Here is a 22,143-nt window from a genome sequence, read left to right on the forward strand (position 1 = left end):
ATTCCACTACATACGGAACAAAATGAATGAATCTACACTTAAAATGCATCTATATACATCCGCATGTGGTTCATGGTGAAATCTCTACAAAGACTTATATTTAGGAACGGAGGAACTACTAGTATAGTACGTATTGTAATTTATCAGCGAGATAAATTTGTACAATGGTATGAAGCTTCCAGCTTCTGTTACATGTATCTTGCGTCCAAGGTTGCCCGTTGCAACATTTCATCAAATACAAAGGAGACTAACATGCATGCTATTGCATCTCAATGATTGACAGATCATAGCAAATATGTACTCCCTCCGTTCCAAAATAAGTTTCTCAACTTTGTGCAAACTTTAGTACAAAGTTGTACTACTACTAAAGTTGACACTTATTTTGGAACAGAGGCAACTAAAGAAAAAACGATCCATGCAGTCCCTAGCCCTTGAACCGTGAACCCTGACCAGGCTTCAATTTGCTGGCAACGTTCGAGCTTCCTAATAAATGAAGTTTGCAACCTTTTGACCATCAGATCATTTTGTGCAGTTTCACCAAAATCGAGATGAGCATCCCTGTGGAAAAGAAATTGAACAAGCATGATTAGAATAAGATTACTGGGACTAGTTGATGAGACATAAACTCATAACAAATACAGTACGTAGAAGCCAGTAGAGGTATGTGCGGGGCAAAGAAGTAGAGAAATATCCATAGGGAGTGATGTGGGCAGCTGGAGCAGTGGTGCAAGCCGGCTGTAAAGGGAGTTGTACCTGAGGGACGTAGCTCAACCTTAAGAAGGGCAGTGGGAGGCGGCAACTGCCCTCGTCGCGGCAGTAAGTAAGGGACGAAGGCAACCTTACCGGCTTTGTGAGAGAGAATGGCGGGGACCCCTGATCGGGACGTGCCGATAGTGGGTTTTTGCCGTCCGCGACGGCCACCGCATCTACACTAAGCATTCACCCCTTCCCCAAGTGGACGTGATCCACCGGGATGTTAGAGATGTGGCCATAGTCGTTTTGTGCGAGAGAGTGTGAAGAGAGCAACCCCAGCAAGCAACCGTGTAGGCTGGCCCGTCCTGACTATGTACTCCTTTTCTCTCCATATGAACCTATCATATTGCGTACATGCCACTGAAGAAAAAAAACTTTAATTATAAATGACGCGGCACCTACTACTCATTCTTCTATAACCTTGCGCTTGGCATCTCCAAAATATTGACCTTGCGATTGGCTCTTTGCCTCTTTGGGAAGTCGAGCAATAATGGTAGTGCAGTATATATCGTTCTGGCTATATGAGACCAAATGAATTGCTGCACGTCCACCACGTGGGCGAGGGTCGAGGGGCGAGGGAGAGTGCTACATACGGAGCAAAATGAGTGAATCTACACTCTAAAATACGTCTATATACATCAGTGTTTGGAGTATGTACTAGTAGTTCATATTGAAATCTACTAAAGGACATATATATTCCAAACAATATGATATAATCTCTATAACCAAGGTAGCAGGGATGAGGAGTAAACGGAGGGAGTAGTAATTTTTTCCCCTCGTCCTGCGAGCCACCGTGCGCATGGGCGAGGGAGCGGGCGTAAGGCGTAGTAAGCAAGCTTCACCTCATCCTGCGAGCCACCGCGCCCATGGGCAGGGGAGACGGCATACTAGGCAAGCTTCTCCTCGTTCTACGAGTTGACGGGACACATGAAAAGTACTCCAGTTTATAGAGCCTTGCCTCTAAGGTAGACCCCACATGGTTTGCCTCTTTTTTTAACATAACACGTCAAGTTGCAATTTGTTTGTTCACCCGTGGTAGACGATCCTCCCTCCACCAAGTGGACACGTGCCAAATTACCACGTGGGCTGCCTTTTTCGTACAGAAATGAGCTCCACCGTGTACCCGCGCGGGTGTGGTTGGGAAAGAGACAGGAGTACGTGCGCCGTGCATGCACCTCTTCTCTTCGTGCACGCCCCCACCTACGTGGGTGTGTGTGAGAGATACAAACCGCGTTCGTAAGTGTTTTTTGTTTTGGGGTGGGGGTGGGGTGGGGGGTTGATTTCGTGAATTATTTGTGGGAATATGTGTCGATGACATCTCAAACAAAATTTTGCATGCAATGTGTGCGAAATGGAGGCCTATCCATATCATACATAGAGGGTCGGGAAATCCACGAGAAGAGAGGGAGGGGTCATAGCTATCGATAGAGTCGAAGAGAGGATCAGGTGGGTGGGTGCGAGATCGATGAAGAGAGCCATCGAAATTGTGTGTGTGTACAAGTCAAAGATATAGGGCGACTAGCCTACCAGAACGTTAGAGGGCACATGCCAAGTTTGTTTGTGGCAGGGAGACATGACTAGAGCGCTCGATGTATCGGTGTGTGGGGGGGGAGGGGGTGGTGGGAGGGGTAGGCAGAGGCCTAACTATAGAGGTAGAACGACTCGTATATGTGTTGAGAAGGAGAGACCCAGCTATGTCTTGAGGGAGATCGGTCGACATCCATACATAACTGAAGGATGGGAAATATGATGGGAGAGAGAGAGGAGAGAGAGAGAGAGGGAGGGAGAGGGAGGGAGAGGGGTAGAGTGCTAGATGGGTGATGGAGTTGCTTCTCGAATATGGTGGGAGAGGCCTACTAGACAGACTGAGGGTGGAACTGCAATGTTATCAATAAGAGTGGGGATGTGTTTCTGTGTGTGCCTGTGCGTGATAGATCTGTCGGGACGCATCCATGGATGATGAAGGGGAACCATGTGTTTGGTAAGCAAACCTAACTAGATCGGTAGATTAATTGTTGTTTGTCGGAGGAAGGGAGAGACACAACTAATGAGGTAGATCGATTGATGTGTGGGTAAAAACGAGTTATAAGGACCTAGCTAGCTATATGTATAGCGAGAGAGCGGTCGGTGTATGTCCATTTGTTAGAGGCAAATAAGGCCCAGCAAGACGGATAGACAGAGAGAATGGAGCTAGGAGGTGGTGCGAGAGGCCCAACTACTAGCTAGATAGGGGGAGGAGTGTGCGGTTGTGAGAGCGATGAAAAGAGGAGCGAGAGTTTACACATGTGTCTGACCGTATGAGAGACACGAGGCAAGGACACATAAAGGAGGAGATTGAAGGTGTGTTTGTATGTTGTAGGCAGGCATCGCTGGAGAGGTTTATCGATCGGTGTGTGTTGGAAAGGAGTTGTGGAGACTCTAGGAGAACGACCTAAAGAAAAAAATGAATGTGCCGGTGGATAGAATGCCGAGGGAGGGGGAGGGCGAGGAGGGCGTGTGCATGCACGAGAGAAAGTTAGTGGTAGCTACAAAGGTTAGAGGATTGTGTGGGTGTAAGAGACTAACAAAGATCATAATTTGATATGAAAGCGGATTCATATATTTGAATAGGAGATCATAGTGTTTTAAACATTGCATGCATGAATATAGCGGTGATACACGTGCTGTGCACATGTTATACCATAATGTGACAATGCATGGTGTTTGCAACTCACTGCTAAATGCCGAACAATCTAAACCATACTATACATCAAACAATCTCACATTTTATTTGAATTTGTGATAATGTGTGGCGTTTGCAACTTAAAACTATATATCGAACATTCTCACATTTTATTTGAATTTGTGGTAATGTAAGGTGTTTGCAACTCACATCTAAATACTTGTAGGCATAGGGGAGGGGCACCATACATAATGTGATAAACACATTATACATATGAGACATGGTTTAGATTATGAAGATCTAGCTAGAGCTAGAAATGTAATGTGATTTGAAATCAAAATAAAGTGGATTCAAAAAATCTAGTTCGAGTTCATATAGTACACATAGTTCATATGTAACTCGAGACTAATCATGTGGTGTGCTGTGAAGATAATACACAAACGATGGTTTAACTTGACAATAATGATGATTGTAGATCTTATTAAAACAGAGAAACGAATTCAAATGCTTTGACTTCACAACAATCATTACTGTAGATCTTATTCAAATAGAGAAACGAATTCAAATTTAGTTCATATTGAAGCGGTAGTATATACATTTGGAATGCACTAAAACGTTCATTTGAGTAGTAGGTTGCATGCATTATACACGTAGCGAAATATTTTAATTGAACATAACATGAATTCAAAGTTTTGAATGACATTTGTAGGGCGCATTAATTTGGTACAATACACGTTAGGCTTGTCTGGAAATTTCAACCCGCGCCTTGTTAGCCCGAAATATTTAGCCCTTCTTTGGTTCATAGGATAGGAATTTTATAGGAATAGGAAAATCATAGGAAGTGAGATGACATGCATGTCAATTCCTATAGAGAAAGAGATGTCATTTGGTGCATAGGATAGGATTTTTTCCATTGAGTCTAGGCTAATGTTTTTTTCCTCCAAAACGTGAAGGATTGATTCCTATCCTACATAGGAATAGGAATCCATTCCTACAAACCAAAGGGCTTCAAAGGAATTTTTCCTTTGCAAATCCTATCCTATAGAATTCCTACAAAAATCCTACAAACCAAAGGAGGCCTTAAGATATATCTTTGTCTCGTTGTGCTCCGACAACTCCCTCCATCTCAACCCGTGCCTTGCTATTCCGAAATTACAACACGCGCGAAAACTCCCACCTCCTGTGAAATCTCGACACGTGAAATGCCCGTGGTACCCCTGAACCGAAAGAACCACCTCAAATCGGTGGGGGTACTTTCGTAACTTACCCCACATTTCGGACAAGCGCGTCCCTAAGCCATGGTTCCCCACTGCCATCCCATCCGCCCACCCATTCGTACACCGAGGCCGCGAAAAACCGCGACAAAACCCCACACCCTGGTCCGTCCGCCACCCAGTCAGAGCCTCTTCTCTGATGAGGTCGTCCACAGCAACACCTCGACGTCCCTCATCCACCATACCAGATGAGGATCCGTCATCGATCTCATCGTCCCGCCGGTTCAGCCACCCCATCCTCCACCTCCAAGGAGCTGCCCCGATGTTCCCCTCGTCTTTCGCGCCACCTCCATTCCCACACCGCCGTCTTCACCTGCACCACTGGAAGAGCATCATCATCACCATTTCCTCGGATGAAGCTGCGGCCTAATCGGCGCCACCAAAGAGGTTGTACACTAATCGCCGCATTTTCTTCTTGATTCGATCTCATGGTGCTGCCGGCGCTCGGTCCCGAGCCGACACGGCGCGGCTCCATCCACGGCGGCGGCGCCGGCCACTTCCTCCACGGCATCGCTCCCTCGGTGGCGACGTCCACATCAGTAGGACCTGCTGCTACTTTAGCTCTCGCTCGCGCTGCTGCTCTGCTTTTGCTCTCGGTCCCCTACCTGGTCTGCTCTTGCTATTGCTCTTGGTCGCGCTGCTGCTCTCGCTCTTGCTCTTGCTTGCGATGCTGCTCCGATTTAGCTACACTTCACTCCGATGCCGCCGGGGTGAAGGAAGAACCAGCCGCAGTGGGGAGGGGGGCTCGCCGGAGAGGTACCCCACTATCTATCTTAGGGTTCAGGATGGGGGCGGTGGTCGCTGGCGGTGGTGGGGCGTTGGCGGGGCGGTGGCGTGGGGATCGCCGGAGAAAAAGCTCGGCACGGGGGGGCCCTAGAGGGATGGCCGGGGCGGCGACGGACCGGCGGTGGGGAGTGTTTTCGAGGCGGGTGGGGCAGCACACCGCGGGCGGCGGGGGGCTGCTGTTTGGCCGGCTCAGGGGGTGGAGGTTGAAGGTGAACCGCAGGCCCTTGATTTCATATCCAACGGCTGCAAAATCGACTGACCAGAGATGAAAAAGTCAGTCAACCGATGTGTAGCCTCACCTTGCTAGTGCGTTTAGTTTCGACAGCAAAATTCAGTTTCGACAGTTAAGTTTAGTTTCGACAGTTAAGTTTAGTTTCGACAGTTAAATTCAGTTTCGACGGTTAAGTTCAGAGATGAGCGGCTGATATATTTTACATCTAGCACTTTGTGGTTATGTATTTTACGTCATGTATTGGAGATGCTATTAGAATTCCACTCAGGTTAACGTTGTTCATTGTCTCTCTTGTCCTGCTTCAGCCTCGGCGTCGTACAACTCACCGGAGCTGCTCCAACGACGAAACCCTCCATCACAGCGGAGCAGTACCTCGGGCTCCATCTCCAGACGCCTAAGATCTTCTTCCCCTCCTTCGATAGCCAAGTCAGCCGGAGCATCCTCACCGGCCAACCCAATCACACTGAGATCGACATGGCTTCGCCAAAGAGGTTGTACACTTGTTGTATCTCTTTTTTACTCTACATGTTACATATATTGTCCACTGAGCATACATATTTGTTACTTTAGTGTCTCCTTGAAATAAGAAACGTAGGAATTTTAATTTTCACTTGTCCTCCTTTTCAAATTCCTATTCATGAAGCACAAGACTAAGAGATAGTAGCATAATAGCATTATAACCGTACATTTTCTTGTGGTTTGACTTAATCTCACCATGCTTCTTTGCATCCTGTGATCTTCCAATTGTTGTGAATCAAACACCCAGATTGGCAGAAATCCCGTGTTTTTAAATTCTCTGTTTTGCACGTGCATTCCTATCCTATTCCTATCTATTTCCTATCCCTGCATTGTTGGAATCCTCCAATTCAAACGAGCCCTTACAGAATTACTTCTCTTACAGATAGTTGTCAAAGAAAACCTTGCGTGGTTTGTCCCGCTCTTGCTGCGCCGTCGTCCACCCCAGCTCAGCTGCTCCAATGACAGAAGGGTCCAGCACAGCAGGGATCCGGCCTCCAGATTGTCTTTCGCCACCTCAGATCTTCTTCCCCGCCGCTGGCAGCCATGAAAACTGCACTACCATCATCAACCGAGCAGATGACCTCGAGGACTACACGGGTCCACAAGAGAGGTCGCACTCTTTCGTGTCTGCTTACGTTATGCATCGCTTAATATTACATGCTACTTTATCGTCCTGTTCACCGATTAGACTCTGAGTCAGCTCCAAACTAATGGTCAAAGTTGAGTTTTTAAATGGTTGTGGGGTACATATCAGGGCCGCTATCAATAGTATCTATCTACTATCTGGTTAATCTCCGGTGTCTACTATGAGTTTCATGTTGGGTGGGAAACAAACAGTAAAGAAGCCATTATCTGTATTTTTTAACTAAAGCCATTATCTGCCTGCTATTATTGGTTTTGGGTCTATCCACACGTTGCTTCCATCACTCTGGATTTCTGCATGCACTCCTTACATAATCTCACTATGTTTTATTCCTATGCATGACAGTTATTGTAAACAATGGAACTGAACATGTAGAGAAAAAGAGACGAGCCTTGTGTGGCAATAAAATTTCATGCAGACGTCGCTCCATGGTAGGCGCAAAGGCAGCCCCCCCTCCACGCATTTCGGATTGTAATCGAGAGGAAGATATCTGTTCTGAGGGGGATTCAGAAGGAGAAGACAACTCCTATTTACCCCCTGAGGTCTTCGCTCTAACTTGGCATGCTGATGTCGGTTATATCATGCATATGGTGTCTTGCATTGCTTACTTTATACATCAAATATGTCATCTGCTTAGTTTAGACATCCTTTGTGCGAATGCCATCTGTTTAGTTTATTCATCATTTATGTGAATTATGCAACGCCATCTTGTTTAGCCAGGCATCATATATGTGAATTTTGCAATGCCATCCTGCTTAGCCAGTCATCTTGTATGTAAATTATATCAGGCCATCCTTTTTTTCCGTTACATATTACATTTGTCAACAATGTTATTACATTCAACTGCTCTTCGTGTGCATCAGCCATTTGACACGGTGATGGAAAATTCTGGAGTGAAAACAAGGTCTTCAGAGCAGACTATGCTATCTGATGAAGCACATATCTCGCTGGTTACGGATAGCTCCTCAGAGGAGGATTCAGAGACAGATGACCAGTCCTATTCCCCCCCGAGGTGTATGCTCTAACTTGGCAGGGTTATGTTGCTCATATCGTGCGTATGGTGTCTCGCATTGCTATGTCATTTGATTAGTTTAGACATGCTTTGTGTGAATGCCACCTATTCAGTGTCTAATTACCATATATGTGAATTATACATTGCCATCTTGTTGCAAGACATTATATATGTGAATTATACAATGCTATCTTGTTGCAAAGGCATTATATATGTGAATTATGCAATGCCATGCTGTTTAGCCAATCATCATGTATGTGAATTATATCATGCTATCATTTTTTTGTATTACGTGTTCCATTTGGCGACAACGTTTGTATATTCAACTACTCTTCCTGTGCATCAGCCATTTGAAGCGGTGATGGAAGTATCTGGAGTGAAAACAAGGTATTCAGAGCAGACAATGCTACCTGCTGAAGCAGACATCTTGCTGGTTACAGAGAGCTCCTCACAGGAGGATTCAGAGACTGATGACCAGTCCTATTTTCCCCCTGAGGTCTATGCTCAAACTTGGCAGGGTTATATTACCCATGTCATGCATGTTGTCTTGCATTGCTTAGTTTTTACATCATATATGGATTGCCATCTGCTTACTTGCTTACTATATGAATCATATATTTGAATTATATCATGCCATCATGTTTACATAGTACATACACATCATCTATCTGAATTATGGCATGGCAACCCATTTAATAAAGACATCATATAGTTATATCATCTCATCCTGTTTAGTGTTTACATTCATCATATTTTGAATTATGGCATTCTATCCGTGAATGTATGTGAATTATGGCATGCCAACCTATTTAATAAACACATTATATAGTTATGTCATGTCATCCTGTTTACATAGTCTCATATTTTGAACTATGTCTTTCCATCTTTTTTAGTTAGCCATCATAATGTGAAATTGTGTCATGCTATCCTGTTTAGTTAGCCATCATATATGTGAAATTGTGTCATGCTATCCTGTTTGGTTAGATAACATAAATATGAATTATTTCATGCCCTCTTTTATTCCCCACTATCCATTGCACCTGTCTATCATACAATGTCTATACTTTCAATTACTTTTCTTGTTTATCAGCCATTTGAATTGGAGAGCATGATGGCAGTATCTAAGGGAGTAACAACATGGTCTTCAGAAAAGATAGTGCTACCAGTTGATGCAAATAGAACCATGGTTGTACTTGCACAAGGACCAGATCCACCGCACATAACCCAGACTCTCGCAGATTGTACCCCTACCTGGTTGGACAGAGAACCAGCTACACCCCTTCTAACCCCCACCCCGGCAGATAGTAACCCAGTTCCAGTTGACACAACACCGTCTCCACCATAGAGCACCCAAACACGAGCAGTTAGTAAGGGAATTGCAGTGCCCAAAGCACGAGGACCACCACTCCGAATCCCAACTCAACGCTTAAAGGAGAAGATTTGTTCTCAGGTCAGGTTCTGTAGCTATGGTTCATACTCCTTTGTTCTTGCATGACTGTATTTACTCATACCAACTATTTTCAAATTTGAAGGATGGAATTGAAACTCCAATGGTGCAACAGGTATGTTTTAAACCTGTTTCTTTAACTGGTTTGCTGTTGTAACCTGCTCTATGTTGATTTCAGTTTCAATTGAATAAACAATTATGTTCTCATGTCATGCACATTACAACTGTTGTTATTGCTCTATAGTTACCCACACTTATATTCTGTCTATTCTGCTTTGTCTTGAACAAATATTATTTGAACTGTGTCTCTATCTTGATTTGGCAACAAAAACTAGAATGGTATAGACCATAAAGTGACCATGGTACATAGATATATGGTTGTTTCATGTTGTTATCCTGTCCACTTTACTACTGAACTCATTTACCAAAATGAGTTTCATATACAACATGGTAAACATGTGATGTGTCCGCTTGTTTCTCTTTTAGAATGCGGACAAAATATTGGAGAACAGTACCGCGTTATCCAATGGTAAAGGAAGTAATGCAGATAAGGTTCAAGATAGTGAGACATCCCTGTTGGTCTCCAAGAAAGCTGATAAAAACTATCTTGACGACAGTGAAGGAACCTAAAAGTCCTGTCTTGATGTAGTGTTCGAGTTACTGGCAACTACTGCTGGCACAAGCTCTTTGAACTCGCTGCCTGAATCAGTTCGTCTTCTTGAGTCTCAACTTCAAGTTGAAAGACATCGACCAGATGTGCTACGACAGGAAGCTGAAGGACTGAGGAAGTCCCTGCAGAATTCAGATGCATATTTTCTGGTGCAACAGCAAGCGCTGGAGGATTTAAGCGCCAAACAAGAGAAAGTTAATAAGCTTGCTAAGCATCTTGCCAGCATTATGGGTACCCAGGATATTGTTTCTTGAGATCTTCTGAAGTGGTTTCAGTTCTGGATTTGTTTTGCTGCGGCGTTTATTTGCGCTGGTCGCCAACTTTGACAACCAGTGCATATGATATGCTGCTTTGTTCCCTATATTTGCACTAGTGGCGAACTTTGATGCCTAGTGGATGTAATATGTGTAATAGCCGTGATAGCCTAGCGTTAGTTGCTTGCTTATTTATTTCCTTGTTGTCTTGTTTATTTGTTTCCTTGTAGTCATTGCAGTTCTTTTTCCGCGGTTAGCTAGTGGCTGCAATAACCTATTTTTTAAAACTAGGCCACAATAACCATGGGCTAATATTTACTGTAGTGACACTGGGCCTCCTACTGGCCGTAGAAACAGTGGGCCTTCTACGGGCCGTAGAAACAATGGGCCTTCTATGGGCCGTAGAAACAATGGCCCTTCTGCGGGTCGTATTATCAATGGGCCTTATACGGGCCGTATAATCGATTGGCCAAACATGGGCCAAACAGACTGCATTTTGGCCGTAAACGGGCTAGAGTTGGAATCGTCCGTTCATGGGCCGACCATAATGGGCCATCGTTAATAGGCCGTATTTGATGATGCTATGAAATCGGCCCAACGTATTAACGGACCACAAATGGGCCGACTGTAACCACGGGCTAAATTTGGCCCACAAGCAGAAAATGACAGTAATGGGCCGTAAGTAAACGAATGCTGGAAATGAGCCCAAGAATAAATGGGCTCTGAGAAGGCCAAAAGATAACATGGGCTGGAAATGGCCCAACGGAATAACATGCCGTTAATGGGTATAAAGTGATACACTGTTCATTATGGGTCAGTTTCACCACGGGCCGTTAATGGGTGTAAAGTGATACACTGTTCATTACGGGCCAGTTTCACCACTAGCCGTTAGTAGGCCAAGAGTTACATAGGGCCTCATATGGGCCGAAAGACGTCATGGGCCATACATGGGCCAGAAGTGAAAATGGGCTGGAATCATATGGGATGGCCCAAATGACGCTACTGGGCCTAATTCGGATAGGGTGTAACAGGCCTTGGGTTAGCGGGCTGTAAATGGGCTATATTCGAACATGCCGTTAATAGGCTTTCCATGGGCCGGCCCGCCAGATTTTGACCAAGTCAAATGGGCCAGCCTTTTCATAGGAATGGGCCTCTGTTGGGCCATGCCACATGTCGACGTATGATAGGCGCCTTCCGTCCAATGAGTGGTTGACATCTGTCCCAACGATGAGCCGACACATGTTTCCTCCACCCAATGATGATTTTACACGTGGAAAATCCCCATTGGTCGGGGCTATTAACGGGTTATCGGATCCAAAACCCGACCCGATGCTTAACGGCGTTCCGTTACGGTGGATGCCACGTGTCGGTCACCCTTGACGAAAGCACTTCTGTGACGCGCGATTTATCGTCATGGAAGTCGACACTTCCGTGATGATAATTTTGGTAATGTCATGGAACACTTCTACGACAGCACAGGTATGACTATCTTTATTCTGTCATAAATTTGTCATGGATGTACATGCATGACAAAACAAGCGACCTACTGTGACAAACACGTATCATCACAGAAGTGTATTTTTTTGTAGTGTTGCATGACATCTTTTGTCCTACCCTCCCGTGGCAGCGGGGTCCTTACGGAAACTAAGGGATATTAAGGCCTCCTTTTAATAGAGAACCGGAACAAAGCATTAACACATAGTGAATACATGAACTCCTCAAACTACGGTCATCACCGGTAAGTATCCCGATTATTGTCACTTCGGGGTTAACGGATCATAACACATAATAGGTGACTATAGACTTGCAAGATAGGATCAAGAACACTCATATATTGATGAAAACATAATAGTCCAGATATGAAATCATGGCACTCGGGCCCTAGTGATAAGCATTAAGCATAGCAAAGTCATAGCAACATCAATCTGAGAACATAGTGGATACTAGGGATCAAACCCTAACAAAACTAACTCGATTACATGATAGATCCCATCCAACCCATCACCGTCTAGCAAGCCTACGACGGAATTACTCACGCACGGCGGTGAGCATCATGAAATTGGTGATGGATGATGGTTGATGATGATGATGGCGACGGATTCCCCTCTCCGGAGCCCTGAAGGGACTCCAAATGAGCCCTCCCGAGAGGTTTTAGGGCTTGGCGGCGAGTCTGTATCGTAAAACGCGATGATTTCTTCTCCCTGATTTTTTTCTCATCGAAACTCAATGTATGGAGGTGGAGTTGGAGTCGGAGAGGCAACAGGGGCCCACGAGGTAGGGGGGCGTGCCCCCCACCCTCGTGGCAAGGTGGTGGGCCCCCTGGCCTTCATCTTTTGCAGGCATTTTTCTTATTTTCTGAAAAGTGGATCCGTGAAGTTTCAGGTCATTCCGAGAACGTTTGCTCCTGCACATAAATAACACCATGGTAATTCTGCTGAAAACAGCGTCAGTCCGGGTTAGTTCCATTCAAATCATGCAAGTTAGAGGCCAAAACAAGGGCAAAAGTGTTTGGAAAAGTAGATACGTTGGAGACGTATCAACTCCCCCAAGCTTAAACCTTTGCTTGTCCTCAAGCAATTCAGTTGATAAACTGAAAGTGATAAATAAAAACTTTTACAAACTCTGTTTGCTCTTGTTGTTGTAAATATGTAAAGCCAGCATTCAAGTTTTCAGTAAAGATTATAACTAACCACATTCACAATAACGTATAGGTCTCAAGTTTACTCATATCAATAGCATAATCAACTAGCGAGCCATAATAATAAATCTTGGATGACAACACTTTCTCAAAACAACCATAATATGATATAACACGATGGTATCTTGCTAGCCCTTTCTGAGACCGCAAAACATAAATGCAGAGCACCTTTAAAGACCAAGGACTGACTAGACATTGTAATTCATGGTAAAAGAGATCCAGTCAAGTCATACTCAATGTAAACTAACAGTAATGAATGCAAATGACAGCGGTGCTCTCCAACTGGTGCTTTTTAATAAGAGGATGATGACTCAGCATAAAAGTAAATAGATAGGCCCTTCACAGAGGGAAGCAGGGATTTGTAGAGGTGCCAGAGCTCGGTTTTGAAACAGAGGTGAATAATATTTTGAGCGATATACTTTCATTGTCAACATAACAACCAAGAGATGGCGATATCTTCCATGCTACACACATTATAGGCGGTTCCCAAACAGAATGGTAAAGTTTATACTCCCCCTTCCACCAACAAGCATCAATCCATGGCTTGCTCGAAACAACAAGTGCCTCCAGCTAACAAGAGTCCCAGGGGGAGTTTTGTTTGCAATTATTTTGATTTAGTTTGCATAAAGCATGGGACTGGGCATCCCGGTGACCAGCCATTTATCTCGTGAGTGAGGAGCGGAGTCCACTCCTCTTGAGAATAACCCGCCTAACATGGAAGATACAGACAACCCTAGTTGATACATGAGCTATTCGAGCATACAAAACATGATATTTATTTGAAGGTTTAGAGTTTGGCACATTCAATTTACTTGGAACGGCAGGTAGATACCGTATATAGGTAGGTATAGTGGACTCATGTGGAATAACTTTGGGGTTTAAGGGATTGGATGCACAAGCAGTATTCCCGCTTAGTACAGGTGAAGGCTAGCAAAAGACTGGGAAGCGACCAGCTTGAGAGCGACAACAGTCATGAACATGCATTAAAATTAATCAACACCGAATGCAAGCATGAGTAGGATATAATCCACCATGATGATAAATATCATGAAGGCTATGTTGATTTTGTTTCAACTACATGCGTGAACATGCGCCAAGTCAAGTCACTTAAATCATTCAAAGGAGGATACCACCCTATCATACCACATCATAACCATTTTAATAGCATGTTGGCACGCAAGGTAAACCATTATAACTCATAGCTAATCAAGCATGGCACAAAAAAATATGATCTCTAATTGTCATTGCAAATATGTTTATTCATAATTGGCTGAATGAGGAACGATTAACTAATCATATTTACAAACACAAAAGAGGTCGAGTTCATACCAGCTTTTCTCATCTCAGCCAGTCCATCATATATCATCATAATTGCCTTTCACTTGCACGCCCGAATAGTGTGAATAATAATAATAGTGCACGTGCATTGGACTAAGCTGGAATCTGCAAGCATTCAATAAACAGGAGAAGACAAGGCAATATGGGCTCTTCTGTCAGATAAACAATTATGCATATAAGAGCCACTTCAACAATTTCATCATGGTCTTCTCCTATCGACCCCCAAAGAAAAGAAAAGAAATAAAATATTTACACGGGAAAGCTCCCAACAAGCATAAGAAGGACAGGAAATATTTTTGGGTTTTCTTTTTAATTACTACTACAAGCATGGAAATTAACTAACTAAAAGCTACAACTAATTTTTTGGTTTTTCTTAAGGTTTAATAAACACACAAGAAGAAAGCATAAAAAGGAAAGTAAACTAGCATGGATGATACAATGAAAAAGTATGAGCACCGACATCTAGCAATGAGTGTGTGAACATAAATGTAATGTCGGTGGGAAATACGTACTCCCCCAAGCTTAGGCTTTTGGCCTAAGTTGGTCTATGGCCACGACTGGCCTGGCGGATATCCATAATAGTAGTTGGGGTCGTATTGCGATGCAGCAGCTATCGCCTGTTGAGCTGCAACATGGTGACGAGCGGCCTCCTCTCTCCTCTTGTACTCATCTGCCTCCTCTCTGGTAATAGTATATCCTCCTCTTGCTTGATAATCAAAGAAGGCAGGAGTAGGGAGAGTAATACGGACAACACGGCGTCTGTCAAAGATTAGTAGGTACTGGAGAGGTGATTCATTCCTCTCAACAAACTGGTGATGAACCATAGCATTAAAGTCTAGGTAAGCAGGTGGTAATTCAATATCATCTCCGCTTATGTCTATACCAAGAAAATTAGCTATGTGGGTTGCATAAATTCCACCAAAGAAATCTCCATTAAGTCTATTAAGATGCAACCTACGTGCAACAATGGCTCCCAAATTATAAGATTGGTCTCCTAACACAGCACTCCTAAGAATACCGAGATCGGGGACACACATATAACATGCCTCATCTTTATCATTAATGCATCTACTTATGAAGAGAGCAAAATAATGTATAGCTGGAAAGTGAATGCTCCCTATGGTAGCTTGTGTAATATCTCTAGATTCTCCCACAGTTATGCTAGCAAGAAAATCTCTAAATTCAGATTTGCGAGGATCCCTTATACTACCCCATTGTGGAAGTTTGCAAGCAGTGGTAAAATCCTCTAAGTCCATAGTGTAAGATTTATCATAAAGATCAAACAGGACAGTTGGAGAATTACGTGAAGTTGAAAATTCAAACCTCCTCACAAAGGTACCGGCGAGGTTGTGATACTAGCTGCACTTCTCTTCCTCGAAGCTCACAAGATCAGCATTACACAAATATGCGTTGAATTCTTCCTTAATTCCCACTTGATCCATAAAGTTCTCACAGGGCCATTCACAAGGACGCACTGGAGCGTCTCTTGGTGGCTCGTCATCAGCATCACGCATTGCAAGCCTGGCTCCTTGCTTCCTTGAAGAACCACCTTGGAACATTTTCCTAAGCATATTTCTTCCTCTGAAAAATTCTGAATTTTTTAGTAACTTCAAAATAAAAGTAAACCAAACTCAATAATATTGATAGCAACTGCTCCCACAAGTGCCTAGAGCCTATATCATGCATCAAAACTACTTTTGACCATATAAATTTGACATGCAAGCCCAAGAACAGGGTCACCTAAGCAACAAAAATTTGCAATGAATAAAGCACTAGAACAAAAACTAATTGGACCAATGGAGGAGTCACATACCAAGGAACAATCTCCCCAAGTAGTTTTGTGAGAGGTGCTTTGAGCAAGGAGATCAAAAATGGCAGCAAAATGAGCTTGGACTCGGGTTTGAGCTGGATATTCGTGTTTGTGGGAGGAAGATGAAGTGTGTGGGTGCAGGAATAAGTGGAGGAGGCCACCATGGGCCCACGAGGCAGGTGTGCGCCCTAGAGGGGTGGGCGCGCCCTCCACCCATGTGGCAAGGTGGTTGACCCCCCTGGTGTGTTCTCAGTTCCATAAATCCTCAAATATTCTAGAAAAAAATCATATTTAAATTTCAGGGCATTTGGAGGACTTTTATTTTCGAGGTATTTTTATATTGTACGGATAATCAGATAACAGACAGAAAAATATTTATTTTTATTTTATTTAATATAAATAATAGAAAATAAAAGTGGGGTACAGAAGGTTGTGCCTTCTAGTTTCATCCATCTCATGATCATCAAAAGGAATCCACTAACAAGGTTGATCAAGTCTTGTTAATGAACTCATTCCGAATAACATGGAACCGGAGAAGTTTTGAATAACACTATGTTACCTCAACGGGGATATGCACATCCCCAATAATAAGAATATCATATTTCTTCTTGGCAGTAGGAAGAGGAAATTCAAAACCTCCAAATATAATCGATGGAATTTTTCCAATAGAGTTGATACTGTGAACTTGAGGTTGTTTCCTCGGAAAGTGTACCGTATGCTCATTACTATTAACATGAAAATTGACATTGCCTTTAGTGCAATCAATAACAGCCCCTGCAGTATTCAAAAAGGGTCTTCCAAGAATAATAGACATACTATCGTCCTCGGGAATATCAAGAATAACAAAGTCCGTTAAAATAGTAACGTTTGCAACTACAACAGGCACATCCTCACAAATACCGACATGTATAGCAGTTGATTTATCATCCATTTGCAAAGATATTTCAGCAAGTGTCAACTTATTCAAATCAAGTCTACGATATAAAGAGAGAGGCATAACACTAACACCGGCTCCAATATCACATAAAGCAGTTTTAACATAATTTCTTTTAATGGAGTATGGTATAGTGGGTACACCGGGATCTCGAAGTTTCTTTGGTATTCCACCCTTAAAAGTATAATTAGCAAGCATGGTGGAAATTTCAGCTTCCGGTATCTTTCTTTTATTTGTAATAATATCTTTCATGTTAATCGCATAAGGATTGGTTTTGAGCATATCAGTTAATCGCATACGCAAAAAGATAGGTCTAATCATTTCAGCAAAGCGCTCAAAATCCTCATCATCCTTTTTCTTGGATGGTTTGGGAGGAAAAGGCATGGGTTTCTGAACCCATGGTTCTCTTTCTTTACCATGTTTCCTAGCAACAAAGTCTTTCTTATCATAACATTGATTCTTTGATTGTGGGTTATCAAGATCAACAGCAGGTTCAATTTCTATGTCATTATCATTACTAGGTTGAGCATCATCATGAACATTATTATTAACATTATCACTAGTTTCAGGTTCATTAGCAGATTGAGTTTCAGCATCAGAAATAGAAATATCATTTGGATTCTCAGGTGTTTCAACAATAGGATCACTAGAAGCATGCAAAGTCCTATCATTTTTCTTTTTCTTCCTTTTAAAACGACTAGGTGCATCTATATTATTTCTCTGAGAATCTTGCTCAATCCTCTTAGGATGGCCTTCATGATACAAAGGTTCCTGAGTCATTCTACCAGTTCTAGTAGCCACTCTAGCAACATTATTATTATTATTTTTATTATTCAATTCATTGAGCAAATCATTTTGAGCTTTAAGTACTTGTTCTACTTGAGTGGTAACCATAGAAGCATGTTTACTGATAAGTTTAAGTTCACCTTTGATATTAGCCATATAATCACCCAAGTGTTCAAGCATATTTGAATTGTATTTCAATTGTCTACCAAAATAAGCATTAAAGTCTTCTTGCTTAGCCATAAATTTATCAAACTCATCTAAGCATGGGCTAGCAAACTTAGTAAATGGGATTACGGCTTTATCATATCTATAGAGAGAATTTACCTTTACTACCTGTGTCGGGTTATCAAGACTATAATTTTCTTCAATAGGTAAAGGATTAAGATCATATGTTTCTTCAACAGGCGATAAATTAAGACCATGTATTTCTTCAATAGGAGGTAAATTCTTAACATCTTTGGCTTTAATACCTTTTTTCTCTCATATATTTCTTTGCCTCTTGCATATCTTCAGGACTGAGAAATAGAATACCCCTCTTCTTCGGAGTTGGTTGAGGAATAGGCTCAGGAATTGGCTCCGGAGGTGTCCAATTATTTTCATTTGTCAACATATTATTCAATAGAATTTCAGCTTCATCCGGTGTTATTTCCCTGAAAACAGAACCAGCACAACTATCCAGGTAATCTCTGGAAGCATCGGTTAGTCCATTATAAAAGATATCAAGTATTTCATTTTTCTTAAGAGGATGATCAGGCAAAGCATTAAGTAATTGGAGAAGCCTCCCCCAAGCTTGTGGGAGACTCTCTTCTTCAATTTGCACAAAATTATATATATATCCCTTAAAGCAGCTTGTTTCTTATGAGCAGGGAAATATTTAGCAGAGAAGTAATAAATCATATCCTGGGGACTACGCACACAACTAGGATCAAGAGAATTAAACCATATCTTAGCATCACCCTTTAATGAGAACGGAAATATTTTAAGGATGTAAAAGTATCGAGTTCTCTCATCTTTAGTGAACAGGGTGGCTATATCATTCAACTTAGTAAGATGTGCCACAACAGTTTCAGATTCATAACCATGAAAAGGATTAGATTCAACCAAAGTAATTATATCAGGATCAACAGAGAATTCATAATCCTTATCAGTAACAAAGATAGGTGAAGTAGCAAAAGCAGGGTCAGGTTTCATTCTAGCATTTAAAGATTGCTTACTCCATTTAGCTAATAATCTTTTGAGTTCAGTTCTATTTTGGCACGCTAAAATAGCTAAAGAAGCTTCTTGATCAAAGACATAACCCTTAGGAATAACAAGTGATTCTTCATCATCACTTTCATCAGTATCATCAGATTCAATATTTTCAATTTCTCTAGCCGTAGCAAGTTGTTCATCAAGAAAATCACTAAGTGGCATAGTAGTATCAGACATAGAGGTAGTTTCATCATAAGTATCATGCATAGCAGAAGTGGCATCATCAATAACATGCGACATATCAAAACGAATAGCAGAAGCAAGTGTAGGTGTCGCAAACTTACTCATAACAGTAGGTGAATCAAGTGCAGAGCTAGATGGCAGTTCCTTACCTGCCCTCATAGTTGAGGGATAGATCTTGGTTTTTGGATCTCTCAAGTTCTTCATAATGATAAGCAGATATATAACCCAAGTGACTCAAAGAATAAAGCTATGCTCCCCGGCAACGGCACCAGAAAATAGTCTTGATAACCCACAAGTATAGGGGATCACAACCGTTTTCGAGGGTAGAGTATTCAACCCAAATTTGTTGATTCGACACAAGGGGAGCCAAAGAATATTCTCAAGTATTAGCAGCTGAGTTCTCAATTCAACCACACCTGGAAACTTAATATTTGCAGCAAAGTGTTTAGTAGCAAAGTAATATGATAGTAGTGATAATGGTAGCAAAAGGTAATAGTAGTAAAAGTAATGTTTTTGGTATTTTGTAGTGATGATAGCAATAGCAACGGAAAAGTAAATAAGCGAAAACAATATATGGAAAGCTCGTAGGCAATGGATCGGTGATAGAGAAGTATGCCGGATGCGGTTCATCATGTAACAATCATAACCTAGGGTGACACAGAACTAGCTCCAGTTCATTGATATAATGTAGGCATGTATTCTGAATATAGTCATACGTGCTTATGGAAAAGAACTTGCATGACATCTTTTGTCCTACCCTCCCATGGCAGCGGGGTCCTTACGGAAACTAAGGGATATTAAGGCCTCCTTTTAATAGAGAACCGTAACAAAGCATTAACACATAGTGAATACATGAACTCCTCAAACTACGGTCATCACCGGTAAGTATCCCGATTATTGTCACTTCGGGGTTAACGGATCATAACACATAATAGGTGACTATAGAGTTGCAAGATAGGATCAAGAACACTCATATATTAATGAAAACATAATAGGTTCAGATCTGAAATCATGGCACTCGGACCCTAGTGACAAGCATTAAGCATAGCAAAGTCATAACAACATCAATCTCAGAACATAGTGGATACTAGGGATCAAACCCTAACAAAACTAACTCGATTACATGATAGATCCCATCCAACCCATCACCATCCAGCAAGCCTATGATGGAATTACTCACGCACAGCGGTGAGCATCATGAAATTGGTGATGGAGGATGGTTGATGATTACGATGGCGACGGATTCCCCTCTTCGGAGCCCCGAACGGACTCCAGATCAGCCCTCCCGAGAGGTTTTAGGGCTTGGTGGTGGCTCCGTATCGTAAAACGCGATGATTTCTTCTCCCTATTTTTTTCTCATCAAAACTCAATATATGGAGCTGGAGTTGGAGTCGAGAGGCAACAGGGGGCCCACAAGGTAGGGGGCGTGCCCTAGGGGGGCAGGCGCCCCCCACCCTCGTGGCAAGGTGGTGGGCTCCCTGGCCTTCATCTTTTGCAGGTATTTTTCTCATTTTCTGAAAAGTAGCTCCGTGAAGTTTCAGGTCATTCCAAGAACGTTTGCTCCTGCACATAAATAACACCATGGTAATTCTGCTGAAAACAGCGTCAGTCCGGGTTAGTTCCATTCAAATCATGCAAGTTAGAGTCCAAAACAAGGGCAAAAGTGTTTGGAAAAGTAGATACGTTGGAGACGTATCAGAGAACTTGTTCGATGATTTCAAGGGGACCTTTGTCAATCTCCGGGTTTACAGAATGATGCTTAACCCGGCCAAGTGTGTCTTTGGTGTGCCAGCCGGCAAGTTATTGGGGTTTTTTGGTTTCTAAGAGAGGCATTGAAGCTAATCCGAAGAAAATCAAGGCTATCACTTCTTTGGTTAAGACGACATGTATCAATGACGTTTAGTGTTTGGCTGGTCGTATTGCAGCTTTGAGCTAGTTTTATAAGCCGCCTGGAAGAAAAAGCTGTCCCTTTATACCATATGATGAAGAAAAAAGATCACTTTGTTTGGAGTGATGCTGCAAATCAAGCGTTCGAGGCTCTTAAAAGGCAATTGGCTGAGCCGACGGTTCTTGCAGCTCCCATTGACAAGGAGCCCTTGCTTTTATACATGGCTGCTAACAGCAGAGCTGCCAGTGTAGCAGTTGTTGTGGAAAGGAAGGAGTCAGGCAAGGACCTTCCGGTTCAGAGGCCGGTTTACTATGCAAGTGAGGTACTCATTGAATCTAAGCAAAGATATCCACATTGGCAGAAGTTGGTCTATGGAGTGTTCATAGCTAGTCTAAAACTAAAGTAGTATTTCCTTGGTCATCCCATTACTGTCGTTAGTTCTGCTCCTTTGGGGGATATTATTCAGAACAAAGAAGCTACAGGCCGGGTGGCCAAGTGGGCCACTGAACTTGAACCCCATGGTTTGAAGTATATGCCTCGGACAACTATAAGTCTCAAGCACTTGTGGATTTTATCACTGATTGGACAGAGGTGTAGGTGCCTGAAGAAAAGCCTGATAACACATATTGGAGTATTCATTTCGATGGATCTAGGCAATTGGAAGGCTCGGGGGCTTGGGTTATTTTAACTTCCCCACGAGGTGACAAGTTTTGTTATGTCTTAAGGCTGATGTTTCCTTGTACTAACAATGTAGCCGAATATGAGGCATTACTCCATGGTCTTCGGATGGCCAAAGAAATGAACCTGAGCCGGGTCAGGTGTTTCGGCGATTCAGATTTGGTGGCTTAGTAAGTCTCAGGAACTTGGGATTCCAAGGACCCACTCATGGCGGCTTATCGCCGGGAGGTTGATGCTATTGCTGGTCATTTCAAGGGTTATCAAGTGGAACATGTTGATCGCGGAAAAAAATGAGGCGGCTGATGCTTTAAGCCGGCTGGGGTCC

This window comes from Triticum dicoccoides, chromosome 2A (genome assembly GCF_002162155.2).
Source record: "Triticum dicoccoides isolate Atlit2015 ecotype Zavitan chromosome 2A, WEW_v2.0, whole genome shotgun sequence".
NCBI lineage: Eukaryota > Viridiplantae > Streptophyta > Magnoliopsida > Poales > Poaceae > Triticum > Triticum dicoccoides.